We start from the raw sequence: 13,975 nt of genomic DNA on the forward strand, positions 1-13,975 counted from the left end.
CTAGTGGAAGGAGTGACCGCAGACAGGCATCGAAGGCCTAAAATAATAACACATGGCTGTAGGCAATTTTAAATTGGTTCCAGGGGTACACGGACAGCAGTGGTGTGGTCAGTGGAGGCCTAGTGGAAGGAGTGACCGCAGACAGGCATCGAAGGCCTAAAATAATAACACATGGCTGTAGGCAATTTTAAATTGGTTCCAGGGGTACACGGGCAGCAGTGACCTGGTCAGTGTAGTAGTAGTTGAAAGAATGGACCGCAGACAGGCATCGAAGGCCTAAAATAAAAAAATTGGGCTGGCTGTAGGCAATTTTAAATTGGTTCCAGGGGTACACGGGCAGCAGTGACCTGGTCAGTGTAGTAGTAGTTGAAAGAATGGACCGCAGACAGGCATCGAAGGCCTAACATAACAAACTTGGGCTGGCTGTAGGCACTTTTAAATTGGTTCCAGGGGTACACGGGCAGCAGTGGTCTGGTCAGTGGAAGTCTAGTGGAAGGAGTGACCGCAGACAGGCATCGAAGGCCTAAAATAATAACACATGGCTGTAGGCAATTTTAAATTGGTTCCAGGGGTACACGGACAGCAGTGGTGTGGTCAGTGGAGGCCTAGTGGAAGGAGTGACCGCAGACAGGCATCGAAGGCCTAAAATAATAACACATGGCTGTAGGCAATTTTAAATTGGTTCCAGGGGTACACGGGCAGCAGTGACCTGGTCAGTGTAGTAGTAGTTGAAAGAATGGACCGCAGACAGGCATCGAAGGCCTAAAATAAAAAAATTGGGCTGGCTGTAGGCAATTTTAAATTGGTTCCAGGGGTACACGGGCAGCAGTGACCTGGTCAGTGTAGTAGTAGTTGAAAGAATGGACCGCAGACAGGCATCGAAGGCCTAAAATAAAAAAATTGGGCTGGCTGTAGGCAATTTTAAATTGGTTCCAGGGGTACACGGGCAGCAGTGACCTGGTCAGTGTAGTAGTAGTTGAAAGAATGGACCGCAGACAGGCATCGAAGGCCTAAAATAAAAAAATTGGGCTGGCTGTAGGCAATTTTAAATTGGTTCCAGGGGTACACGGGCAGCAGTGACCTGGTCAGTGTAGTAGTAGTTGAAAGAATGGACCGCAGACAGGCATCGAAGGCCTAAAATAAAAAAATTGGGCTGGCTGTAGGCAATTTTAAATTGGTTCCAGGGGTACACGGGCAGCAGTGGTGTGGTCAGTGGAGGCCTAGTGGAAGGAGTGACCGCAGACAGGCATCGAAGGCCTAAAATAATAACACATGGCTGTAGGCACTTTTAAATTGGTTCCAGGGGTACACGGGCAGCAGTGGTCTGGTCAGTGGAAGTCTAGTGGAAGGAGTGACCGCAGACAGGCTTCGAAGGCCTAACATAACAAAATTGGGCTGGCTGTAGGCACTTTAAATTGGTTCCAGGGGTACATGGGCAGCAGTGTATGGTCAGTGGAAGTCTAGTGGAAGGAGTGACGGCAGACAGTCTTCGAAGGCCTAACATAACAAAATTGGGCTGACTGTAGGCACTTTTAAATTGGTTCCAGGGTAACACGGCCAGCAGTGGCCTGGTCAGTGTAGTAGTTGTAGAAAGAAGGGACCGCAGACAGGCTTCGAAGGCCTAACATAACAAAAATGTCAAAACAATGGTATTGTCAGTGCCAGGCATTGAAGGATGTCAGCGGCTAGACTACACATTGGTGAAGCTGTGAGAGATAATTTTGCTAGTGGTAGAGCACTGTTTGAGCTGGGGGGGGGAACTGTCTTGTGGCCGGCGGTACAGGCACAGGGCCCCTCATATTACAACGGTGTGTCTGACGTTGGGTGCGCACCACCACCGCCAGAGACACTTTATTGTACTATGAGGGACCCAGTGGCAGTGCCGTCGACCAAAAGCGGCCACACCCACCTCTTCAGACAAACAGCACTCTCAAGGGTCCAAGCGCAAAGTGGCGATAGCACGGCCCCGTGTGGGGAGTTTGGCCATTTCGTGAGGTGGAAACATGTCGTATGCTGGACAATCAGGTGAAGAAAATTACGAGATTGGAAAAGTCATTCAGAATAGTCCACAGGCAAGACCTTTTCATAGGAAAGCTAGGTGTCAGCCGGGCAGGGTGGGGCAAAAGATTTTGAAATCCAGTTGTGGTTCATTTTAATGAAGGTTAGATCATCTACATTTTGGGTAGCCAGACGAGTCCTTTTTTCTGTTAGTATTGAACCTGCAGCACTGAATACTCTTTCTGATAGGACACTAGCTGCCGGGCAAGCAAGCTCCTGCAATGCATATTCTGCCAATTCTGGCCAGGTGTCTAATTTGGATGCCCAGTAATCAAATGGGAATGACGGTTGAGGGAGAACGTCGATAAGGGATGAAAAATAGTTTGTAACCATACTGGACAAATGTTGTCTCCTGTCACTTTGAATTGATGCTGCAGTACCTGTCCTGTCTGCGGTCATAGAAAAATCACTCCACAACCTGGTCAGAAAACCCCTCTGTCCAACGCCACTTCTGATTTCTGCCCCTCTAACACCTCTGGTCTGCTGGCCCCTGGAGCTCGTGTGAGAACGATCACGGGCGCTGTGTGCAGGGAATGCCAGAAGCAAACGGTCAACAAGAGTTGATTGTTTTGTTGCTAATATTAGTTCCAAGTTCTCATGTGGCATAATATTTTGCAATTTGCCTTTATAGCGAGGATCAAGGAGGCAGGCCAACCAGTAATCGTCATCGTTCATCATTTTTGTAATGCGTGTGTCCCTTTTGAGGATACGCAAGGCATAATCCGCCATGTGGGCCAAAGTTCCCGTTGTCAAATCTGCGGTTGTGCTTGGTTGAGGGGCAGTTGCAGGCAAATCTACGTCACTTGTGTCCCTCAAAAAACCAGAACCCGGCCTTGCCACGCCACCAATTTCCCGTGCCCCCGGGAAAGCTTCCTCATTAAAAATATACTCATCCCCATCATCCTCCTCATCCTCCACCTCCTCTTCGCCCGGTACCTCGTCATGTACACTGCCCTGACCAGACAATCGCTGACTGTCATCAAGGCTTTCCTCTTCCTCTGGTGCAGACGCCTGATCCTTTATGTGCGTCAAACTTTGCATCAGCAGACGCATTAGGGGGATGCTCATGCTTATTATGGCGTTGTCTGCACTAACCAGCCGTGTGCATTCCTCAAAACACTGAAGGACTTGACACATGTCTTGAATCTTCGACCACTGCACACCTGACAACTCCATGTCTGCCATCCTACTGCCTGCCCGTGTATGTGTATCCTCCCACAAAAACATAACAGCCCGCCTCTGTTCGCACAGTCTCTGAAGCATGTGCAGTGTTGAGTTCCACCTTGTTGCAACGTCTATGATTAGGCGATGCTGGGGAAGGTTCAAAGAACGCTGATAGGTCTGCATACGGCTGGAGTGTACAGGCGAACGGCGGATATGTGCGCAAAGTCCACGCACTTTGAGGAGCAGGTCGGATAACCCCGGATAACTTTTCAGGAAGCACTGCACCACCAGGTTTAAGGTGTGAGCCAGGCAAGGAATGTGTTTCAGTTGGGAAAGGGAGATGGCAGCCATGAAATTCCTTCCGTTATCACTCACTACCTTGCCTGCCTCAAGATCTACAGTGCCCAGCCACGACTGCGTTTCTTGCTGCAAGAACTCGGACAGAACTTCCGCGGTGTGTCTATTGTCGCCCAAACACTTCATAGCCAATACAGCCTGCTGACGTATGCCAGTAGCTGCCCCATAATGGGAGACCTGGTGTGCAACAGTGGCAGGTGCGGATGGAGTGTTTGTGCGACTGCGGTCTGTGGACGAGCTCTTGCTTCTGCAGGAGGACGAGGAGGAGGAGGAGGAGGGGGTGCGAACGGCTACAGACAACTGTTTACTAGACCGTGGGCTAGGCAGAACTGTCCCAAACTTGCTGTCCCCTGTGGACCCTGAATCCACCACATTTACCCAGTGTGCCGTGATGGACACGTAACGTCCCTGGCCATGCCTACTGGTCCATGCATCTGTTGTCAGGTGCACCTTTGTGCTCACAGATTGCCTGAGTGCATGGACGATGCGCTCTTTAACATGCTGGTGGAGGGCTGGGATGGCTTTTCTGGAAAAAAAGTGTCGACTGGGTAGCTCGTAGCGTGGTACAGCGTAGTCCATCAGGTCTTTGAAAGCTTCGCTTTCAACTAACCGGTAGGGCATCATCTCTAACGAGATTAGTCTAGCTATGTGGGCGTTCAAACCCTGTGTACGCGGATGCGAGGCTAAGTATTTCCTTTTTCTAACCATAGTCTCATGTAGGGTGAGCTGGACTGGAGAGCTGGAGATCGTGGAACTAGCGGGGGTGCCGGTGGACATGGCAGACTGAGAGACGGTGGGAGATGGTATTGTTGCCGCCGGTGCCCTAGATGCAGTGTTTCCTACTACGAAACTGGTGATTCCCTGACCCTGACTGCTTTGGCCTGGCAAAGATACCTGCACAGATACAGCAGGTGGTGCGCTAAATGGTGGTCCTACACTGCCGGAAGGGATGTTGCGTTGATGACTAGCTTCATTGGCCGAGGGTGCAACAACCTTAAGGGACGTTTGGTAGTTAGTCCAAGCTTTCAAATGCATGGTGGTTAAATGTCTATGCATGCAACTAGTATTGAGACTTTTCAGATTCTGACCTCTGCTTAAGGAAGTAGAACATTTTTGACAGATGACTTTGCGCTGATCAATTGGATGTTGTTTAAAAAAATGCCAGACTGCACTCTTTCTAGCATCGGATACCTTTTCAGGCATTGCAGACTGAGCTTTAACCGGATGGCCACGCTGTCCTCCACCAGGTTTTGGCTTTGCCACGCGTTTTGGGCAAGATACGGGCCCGGCAGATGGAACCTGTGGCGATGTTGATGCCTGCTGCGGCCCCTCCTCCTCCTCTGCTTCAGAACTGCTGCCGCCTGCACCCTGTTCCCCCAATGGCTGCCAATCGGGGTCAAGAACTGGGTCATCTAATAACTCTTCTTGTACCTCCTGCGCAACTTCGTCTGTGTCACCGTGTCGTTCGGTGGTATAGCGTTCGTGATGGGGCAACATAGTCTCATCAGGGTCTGATTCTTGATCAGCACCCTGCGAGGGCAATGTTGTGGTCTGAGTCAAAGGACCAGCATAGTAGTCTGGCTGTGGCTGTGCGTCAGTGCACTCCATGTCAGATTCAATTTGTAATGGGCATGGACTGTTAACTGCTTCACTTTCTAAGCCAGGGACGGTATGTGTAAAGAGCTCCATGGAGTAACCCGTTGTGTCGCCTGCTGCATTCTTCTCTGTTGTTGTTTTTGCTGAAGAGGACAAGGAAGTGACTTGTCCCTGACCGTGAACATCCACTAACGACGCGCTGCTTTTACTTTTACCAGTTTCACGAGATGAGGCAAAAGAGCTAGAGGCTGAGTCAGCAAGATAAGCCAAAACTTGCTCTTGCTGCTCCGGCTTTAAAAGCGGTTTTCCTAATCCCAGAAAAGGGAGCGTTCGAGGCCTTGTGTAGCCGGACGACGAACCTGGCTCCACAGCTCCAGACTTAGGTGCAATATTTTTTCCCCCACGACCACCTGATGCTCCACCACTACCACTACCCTCATTACCAGCTGACAATGAACGCCCCCGGCCACGACCTCTTCCACTAGACTTCCTCATTGTTTTAAAAACGTAACCAAACTAACGTTATTTGTTGCAGTCACACAACTTACACGGTGAGCTATAACTTCTGTATGATTTAGCTACCCCTTTACAGGTTGGTGAGACCACAGCGAAAATCAGGCCCAATGTTACACACTCTTTTTTTGGTGGCTGCAAATTAGAGAGATGCCCCACACGCAGGACTGTCACTGAAGCACAAATGTTAATATTAATGTCACACTATTATTTTTTTTTTATTTTTATTTTTTTCAGGAACACTTTAGAAACCCCCCAAAAAAAAAAAAATAGATTTTTGCAGGGAGAATTTAGAAAACAAATGTAACAAACTATATGCTTTCTATGGGCCACTGAGTGAGAGATGACGCACACAGGAATCAGGAGTGGCACACAAGCCCAGAGGCCAATATTTTTCTACCAATGATTGATGGAGTTATTTTCTCTGGTAGATTTTGGAACCCAAATCAAGGAAAAAAAATGTAGGCTTTCTATGGACCACAATTGGAGAGAGAGAGAGAGAGAGATGGCACACCCAGGAGTCAAGACTGGCACACAAGCAGAAAGGCCAATATTAATCTCCCACTGTTTTTTTTGGTTGTTTTTTTTTTTTTTTTTTTCAGGGAGACTTTAGAAAAAAAAATAATAAAAAAAATATGATTTTATCAGGAAGAATTTAGAAACCAAATAAAATAAAATGATTTTTTCAGGGAGAATTTAGAAAACAAATAAAACCAAAAATAGGCGTTCTATGGCCCACTGACTGAGAGATGACGCACCCAGGAGTCAAGACTGGCACACAAGCAGAAAGGCCAATATTAATCTCCCACTGTTTTTTTTGGTTGTTTTTTTTTTTTTTTTTTTCAGGGAGACTTTAGAAAAAAAAATAATAAAAAAAATATGATTTTATCAGGAAGAATTTAGAAACCAAATAAAATAAAATGATTTTTTCAGGGAGAATTTAGAAAACAAATAAAACCAAAAATAGGCGTTCTATGGCCCACTGACTGAGAGATGACGCACCCAGGAGTCAAGACTGGCACACAAGCAGAAAGGCCAATATTAATCTCCCACGGTTTTTTTTGGTTGTTTTTTTTTTTTTTTTTTCAGGGAGACTTTAGAAAAAAAAATAATAAAAAAAATATGATTTTATCAGGAAGAATTTAGAAACCAAATAAAATAAAATGATTTTTTCAGGGAGAATTTATAAAACAAATAAAACCAAAAATAGGCGTTCTATGGCCCACTGACTGAGAGATGACGCACCCAGGAGTCAAGACTGGCACACAAGCAGAAAGGCCAATATTAATCTCCCACTGTTTTTTTTGGTTGTTTTTTTTTTTTTTTTTTTCAGGGAGACTTTAGAAAAAAAAATAATAAAAAAAATATGATTTTATCAGGAAGAATTTAGAAACCAAATAAAATAAAATGATTTTTTCAGGGAGAATTTAGAAAACAAATAAAACCAAAAATAGGCGTTCTATGGCCCACTGACTGAGAGATGACGCACCCAGGAGTCAAGACTGGCACACAAGCAGAAAGGCCAATATTAATCTCCCACTGTTTTTTTTGGTTGTTTTTTTTTTTTTTTTTTCAGGGAGACTTTAGAAAAAAAAATAATAAAAAAAATATGATTTTATCAGGAAGAATTTAGAAACCAAATAAAATAAAATGATTTTTTCAGGGAGAATTTATAAAACAAATAAAACCAAAAATAGGCGTTCTATGGCCCACTGACTGAGAGATGACGCACCCAGGAGTCAAGACTGGCACACAAGCAGAAAGGCCAATATTAATCTCCCACTGTTTTTTTTTTTTTTTTTCAGGGAGACTTTAGAAAAAAAAATAATAAAAAAAATATGATTTTATCAGGAAGAATTTAGAAACCAAATAAAATAAAATAATTTTTTCAGGGAGAATTTAGAAAACAAATAAAACCAAAAATAGGCGTTCTATGGCCCACTGACTGAGAGATGACGCACACAGGAGTCAGGAGTGGCACACAAACCCAGAGGCCAATATTTTTCTACCAATGATTGATGTAGTTATTTTCTCTGGTAGATTTTAGAACCCAAATCAAGGAAAAAAAATATAGGCTTTCTATGGACCACAATTGGAGAGAGAGAGAGAGAGAGAGAGAGAGAGAGAGAGAGAGAGAGAGATGGCACACCCAGGAGTCAAGACTGGCACACAAGCAGAAAGGCCAATATTAATCTCCCACTGTTTTTTTGGTTGTTTTTTTTTTTTTTTTTTTTCAGGGAGACTTTAGAAATAAAAATAATAAAAAAAATATGATTTTATCAGGAAGAATTTAGAAACCAAATAAAATAAAATGATTTTTTCAGGGAGAATTTAGAAAACAAATAAAACCAAAAATATGCGTTCTATGGCCCACTGACTGAGAGAGAGAGAGAGATGGAACGCTTAGTACTGGCACACAAGCCCAAAGGGCAATATTAATCTCCCTTTTTTTTTCCAGGGAGAATTTCTGAAACCCAAAAAAAAAATAAAATAGGCTTTCTATGGCCCACTATTTGTGAGAGAGATGGGACGCTCAGGACTGGCACAGATGGCACGCTCAGGACTGGCACAGAAGCCCAGAGGCCAATATTAATCTCCCTTTTTTTCTGGGAGAATTTATAAAACCAAAAAAATATTTAAATAGGCTTTCTATGGCCCACTATTTGTGAGAGAGATGGCACGCTCAGGACTGGCACAGATGGCACGCTCACAACTGGCACAGAAGCCCAGAGGCCAATATTAATCTCCCTTTTTTTCTGGGAGAATTTATAAAACCAAAAAAATATTTAAATAGGCTTTCTATGGCCCACTATTTGTGAGAGAGATGGCACGCTCAGGACTGGCACAGATGGCACGCTCACAACTGGCACACAAGCCCAGAGGCCAATATTAATCTCCCTTTTTTCAGGGAAAATTTATAAAACCAAAAAAAAAATTAAATAGGCTTTCTATGGCCCACTATTTGTGAGAGAGATGGCACGCTCAGGACTGGCACAGATGGCACGCTCACAACTGGCACACAAGCCCAGAGGCCAATATTAATCTCCCTTTTTTCAGGGAAAATTTATAAAACCAAAAAAAAAATTAAATAGGCTTTCTATGGCCCACTATTTGTGAGAGAGATGGGACGCTCAGGACTGGCACAGATGGCACGCTCAGGACTGGCACAGAAGCCCAGAGGCCAATATTAATCTCCCTTTTTTTCAGGGAGAATTTATAAAACCCAAAAAAAAATAAAATAGGCTTTCTATGGCCCACTATTTGTGAGAGAGATGGCACACTCAGGACTGGCACACAAGCCCAAAGGCCAATATTAATCTCCCACTGTATTTTTATCAGGGAGAATTTATACACCCCACAAAAAAAAATACAGAAAAATGAAAAGGCTTTCTATGGCCCACTATGTGAGAGAGATGGCACACACAGGGATGGCACTCTAGCAGAAATGCCAAATTGCCAATCTTAATCTCCCACCAAAAAAAAAAAAAAAAAAAAAACAGGGAATGTCCTACAATTACTATCTCCCTGCCTGCAGTAATCTCAGCCAGGTATGGCAGGCAGCTACTATCTCCCTGCCTGCAGTAATCTCAGCCAGGTATGGCAGGCAGCAATAAGGAGTGGACTGATGCACAAATGAAATAAAAAGTGTGGACAAACAAAAAAGATAGCTGTGCAGAAAGGAAGGAACAAGAGGATTTGTGCTTTGAAAAAAGCAGTTGGTTTGCACAGCGGCGTACACACAGCAATGCAGCTATCAGGGAGCCTTCTAGGGCAGCCCAATGAGCTACAGCGCTGAGGGGAAAAAAAAAAAAAAAAAAAATTCCACTGTCCCTGCACACCGAGGGTGGTGTTGGACAGTGCAAATCGCTGCAGCACAAGCGGTTTTGTGGTTAATGGACCCTGCCTAACGCTATCCCTGCTTCTGACAAAGCGGCAGCAACCTCTCCCTAAGCTCAGATCAGCAGCAGTAAGATGGCGGTCGGCGGGAACGCCTCTTTATAGCCCCTGTGACGTCGCAGACAGCAAGCCAATCACTGCAATGCCCTTCTCTAAGATGGTGGGGACCAGGACCTATGTCATCACGCTGCCCACACTCTGCGTTTACCTTCATTGGCTGAGAAATGGCGCTTTTCGCGTCATTGAAACGCGACTTTGGCGCGAAAGTCGCGTACCGCATGGCCGACCCCGCACAGGGGTCGGATCGGGTTTCATGAAACCCCGACTTAGCCAAAAGTCGGCGACTTTTGAAAATGTTCGACCCGTTTCGCTCAACCCTAGTCAGCACTATAGGTGCTGGAGCTTCCTTTCCTTCCCAGCTTGCCAATGGATTGACTAAAATGTAATCCAGCATACAAAATGACCAGTGCCTGGCATGTACATACTATAAAACTTGTTATTTAGGCAATGCACTATTACAAATGAAGATGTATGGCGTTGTCACACTGTAGCTGGAGCGACTATCGCTGTCCCTTTAACATATGCATTACAACCCCAGCGTTCTGAATTTCTGCAGATATCCATTTCCCTGCACAAGCTGTGCCAACACTCTCAGGGCAGGGTGGTGCAAAAAAATGTTTAAAAATTCCCTTTTTAGTAAATCCCACTGGCATAAAAAAAAACAGATTGGCTAAGGCAGCAGACTTTTAGCTGAATTCTGCATTTCTGTCCTGTATGTTTGCAGCAAGGCCACCTGTTAATAGGATTGGGTAGCCATGGAGCGTGAAGGTCGATAGAAGGTCACTTGTCACGGTCTGTGCCAGTGAAGGTTATTCATTTGATTGCTGCCTCCTTTATCTGCACAGAGACAGTCCTCAGGAGCTCAGCTGGGAACTGCCTAAGATCAGGGCAACTTATATATAGAAACCATGAGTGACTCCTGATTACCTGTTTAAAAGGGGTATTCTTATTTTCATAAATTGGTATTTTCTGAGAGTGCTCATAAAAATAAGCACTTTTGCAATATACGTTCGTTAAAATTTTCAGTCGTTCTTGAGATAGTAACACTTTTCCTTTTGTTTCCAGCTCGTTGCCTAGGAGACCGACCACCACTATAGTCTAGCACAGGGGTGTCAAACTGCATTCCTCGAGGGCTGCAAACAGGTCATGTTTTCAGGATTTCCTTGTACTGCACAGGTGATAAGTTAATCACCAACTCATTATTTGTGTAGGTGATTAAATTATCACCTGCGCAGTACAAGGAAATCCTGAAAACATGACCTGTTTGCAGCCCTCGAGGAATGCAGTTTGACACCCCTGGTCTAGCAGTGGTGGACCAACATGCACATTGCTTACAAGCTCTTTTTTTATTGAGCTTATATCACTGCTCTGAAGCTGGAGTTTGCTATTAGCTCCTAATCCTGGGTGACTGAAGCGCAGAGCTTTGGCTACGTTCACATTAGCGTCATGCGACGCCGCGTCGTCGACGCACGACAACGCATGCGTCATGCGCCCCTATCTTTATCATTGGGGTCGCATGCGCTGCGTTGTCGTGCGTTTTCGGTAAAACGCACGACGCATGCGTCGTTTCACCGCACCTGGGTGGCGTCAGAGACGCTACATGTTGCATTTTTGAAGCGTCAAAAAAACGCACGCGTCGCACTTGCGTCGCTCGTGCGTCGTCATTGCGTTACAATTTCCCATTGAAACCTATTGACAATGCACTTGCATCGCGTGTGTGCGTCGTGCGTGCGTTGTGCGACGCATGCGTCGTTAGATAAAATTAAACCAAAAAGTGTCTAGACAGTGTCTAGACAGTGCAAACAGTGATAAAAACATCCCCCATATATAAAGAAAATGTTGTATTGTTTGTCACTTCTGCTGCAGCATCTAGAGGCAAGACATCACACCAGACGACTTCTACTTTTATTCATCTGCTGTCCAGAGATGTAAGTATAGAATGATTCTGTGCATTTTCTACATGTTTTTTAAAATTGTTTTTGCAAGTTGTGTATTATATTCTGCACTGTGGTTGTTTAAAGATATTTTTGTATTTTTAGTCTGGTTGTGATGTATGGCGTTGTATAGAATGGCGTTTCATTGTCTGCGGCCTTGATTATTGTTCTTTCCAGGATAGATTTTTCTTTTCCATTTTTTGGTTTGGTGGTGTTTTTTGTATTCAGTTGTGATGTTTTATTCTTGCGTTATATGATGGCGTTTAATAGTCTCCGGCCCTGTCGGTTTTATTGTAAAGTATGGTAGTATAGAATGATTCTGCGCCCTTTTATTAAATGTAATAATTTATATTGCAAGTTGTGTATTATGTTCTGCACTGTGGTTATGTAAAGACATTGTTGTATGTTTCTGGTTGTGATGTATGGCGTTGTATGGCCTTTTATTGTATCCGTATTGTAAAGTATGGTGTGTTATTGCCGTTTCTGCCCTTAATTTTTGGGTGTTGTTAATTTTTTCCTTTCAAAAATCTATTGTGGTTTTTGGGTTGCTCCATGCATACTGTACTTTTTAAAAAAACAAAAACTCTCTTTTGGGATTACTACATAGGATCTGTTGTAGATTAGTTTTCTTATCTTTAGGCTTTTGTTTACTCTTGCATTGGGTTGTCTCTGCCATTGTTTCTTTTAATCAATGTGGCAGTGTTGTTTGCTCAGCGTTAGTTAGGTTGGAGTGCAATGTTCTTTGTGGTTGAAATGAAAATGTTTTTGTTTTTTTTTTATATTGCTGGATTGTGCATAGGAGCATAGGATCAATGTTATTTTGTTCTTTTTTTCAGAATCAGAATTGCATTATGGCCAGCGATTCCAGCAACACCCCACCGCTGAGGAGTCCGGTGAGTACATGATCTACTATTGCTTACTATATTCGCTGTCATTAGTAGATGGGTCACTCAACTTTTTGGTGAACTATTTTGCAGGCTTCTTCAAGTGAGGAGGAGAACCAGGAGGAACAGAGGGAGCAGGAGCAGAGACCACGGGGCCAAGCTGTGGTTGCAGGACGGAGAGTAAGTTTTTATTTCAAACCTATTCCTTTTTTTTCGTTATTTTTTTTGTTTTTGCGGGTATGGGGGGGGTGGGAGGGGGTGGTGGTGTGTGTGGTAGGTGGCGGTGGAGGAGGTAGGGACAACATTTTTTTATCTTGCAAACATTAATATTTTCCATTTATTCTAGGTTTCACAACGGGCCCATGATGACCCACTGGATATCGATATGATGGTGGCATTCATAGAAGAACGGGGCCCGTTGTGGGTGTGGAGATCAGACTGAACTAAAACAATCCATCTTGTCTTCTTCCTGAGAAATCTCGCTTACAACAAGATACATTTCTGCTGACTTGACATTTCCTTTTATGGAAGTAATCATGTGTGCATTCCTTCTTTCAATAGCAGCCTTTATTCACCTTCCAGATGATGTAACTTTCTACTGATAAAGACTGGTATAGATTGTTTATGTAAGAGATAGTGAAATATGAGCGCTTGTGCGCATGTCTGTAAAAGAATAATTCTTTCTATATAAAGGGAGGGCAAAGCCCAGAGAGGGAGATGTGCTCCTGGGCTTCCCCTGTATATGATCACACAATACCTTGTTTGCGTGTCATTTACTCTGGATCCCTACCTCTAGTAAGCCAGGGACTGAGAAGGACTTAACATTTCTTTGGCGCACCGAACAGGGACCCGAGGCGAGAGTGTCTACTCGAGATTCACCTGCAGATACGGACAATGGAGATCTGGGATAATGGACGGCAAATGAACTGAAAAACCTGGCCAGGTAAGAGACATTATTAGTTCTCTTTTATCTGCCTTGTATTATCCGAAAGATCTCTATGAGCCGTGTCATGCTGGGTTAGTCTAGTAGTGAGTAGATACCTATAAAACTCGGGTTACTATATTGTATAGATTTATGAGTCCTGTCCCTGGCAGTGTGTGAACAGTGTGAAGGTTGTGGTATGTTGTGAAAGAAGAGCAAAAGTGCATAGAAAAATAAGCCGAAATAGTTGGGGTATAAGCCTTATACACGGAAGTCAGCCTAACTGGGTCATGTGGTTGCGTCCTTTCGGGGAGACCTCCGCCCATGCTTGACTCTCATTTAAGTGCTTAACCTCCTTCATTTCTGGATAAGGTTTGATAGAATGAGCCCAGGACGCGGGTCCATGAGCCTGGGACAAGTATGCTAACTGACACAGAAAGTTTTGTGATCTGTATGGTGTTGCTGGGTCTGTTTGCGTGCATAATAGCACTTAAGTACATTCTGCACATTAGAAAGAATGGAGCAGATCAGCCCTTCAATATTTTAGCTCCCTAGGAGAGAAGGCAACGAGACATCACCTAGGATAAGTG

The sequence above is a fragment of the Ranitomeya imitator genome, chromosome 1, assembly GCF_032444005.1.
Source record: "Ranitomeya imitator isolate aRanImi1 chromosome 1, aRanImi1.pri, whole genome shotgun sequence".
NCBI classification, from domain to species: domain Eukaryota; kingdom Metazoa; phylum Chordata; class Amphibia; order Anura; family Dendrobatidae; genus Ranitomeya; species Ranitomeya imitator.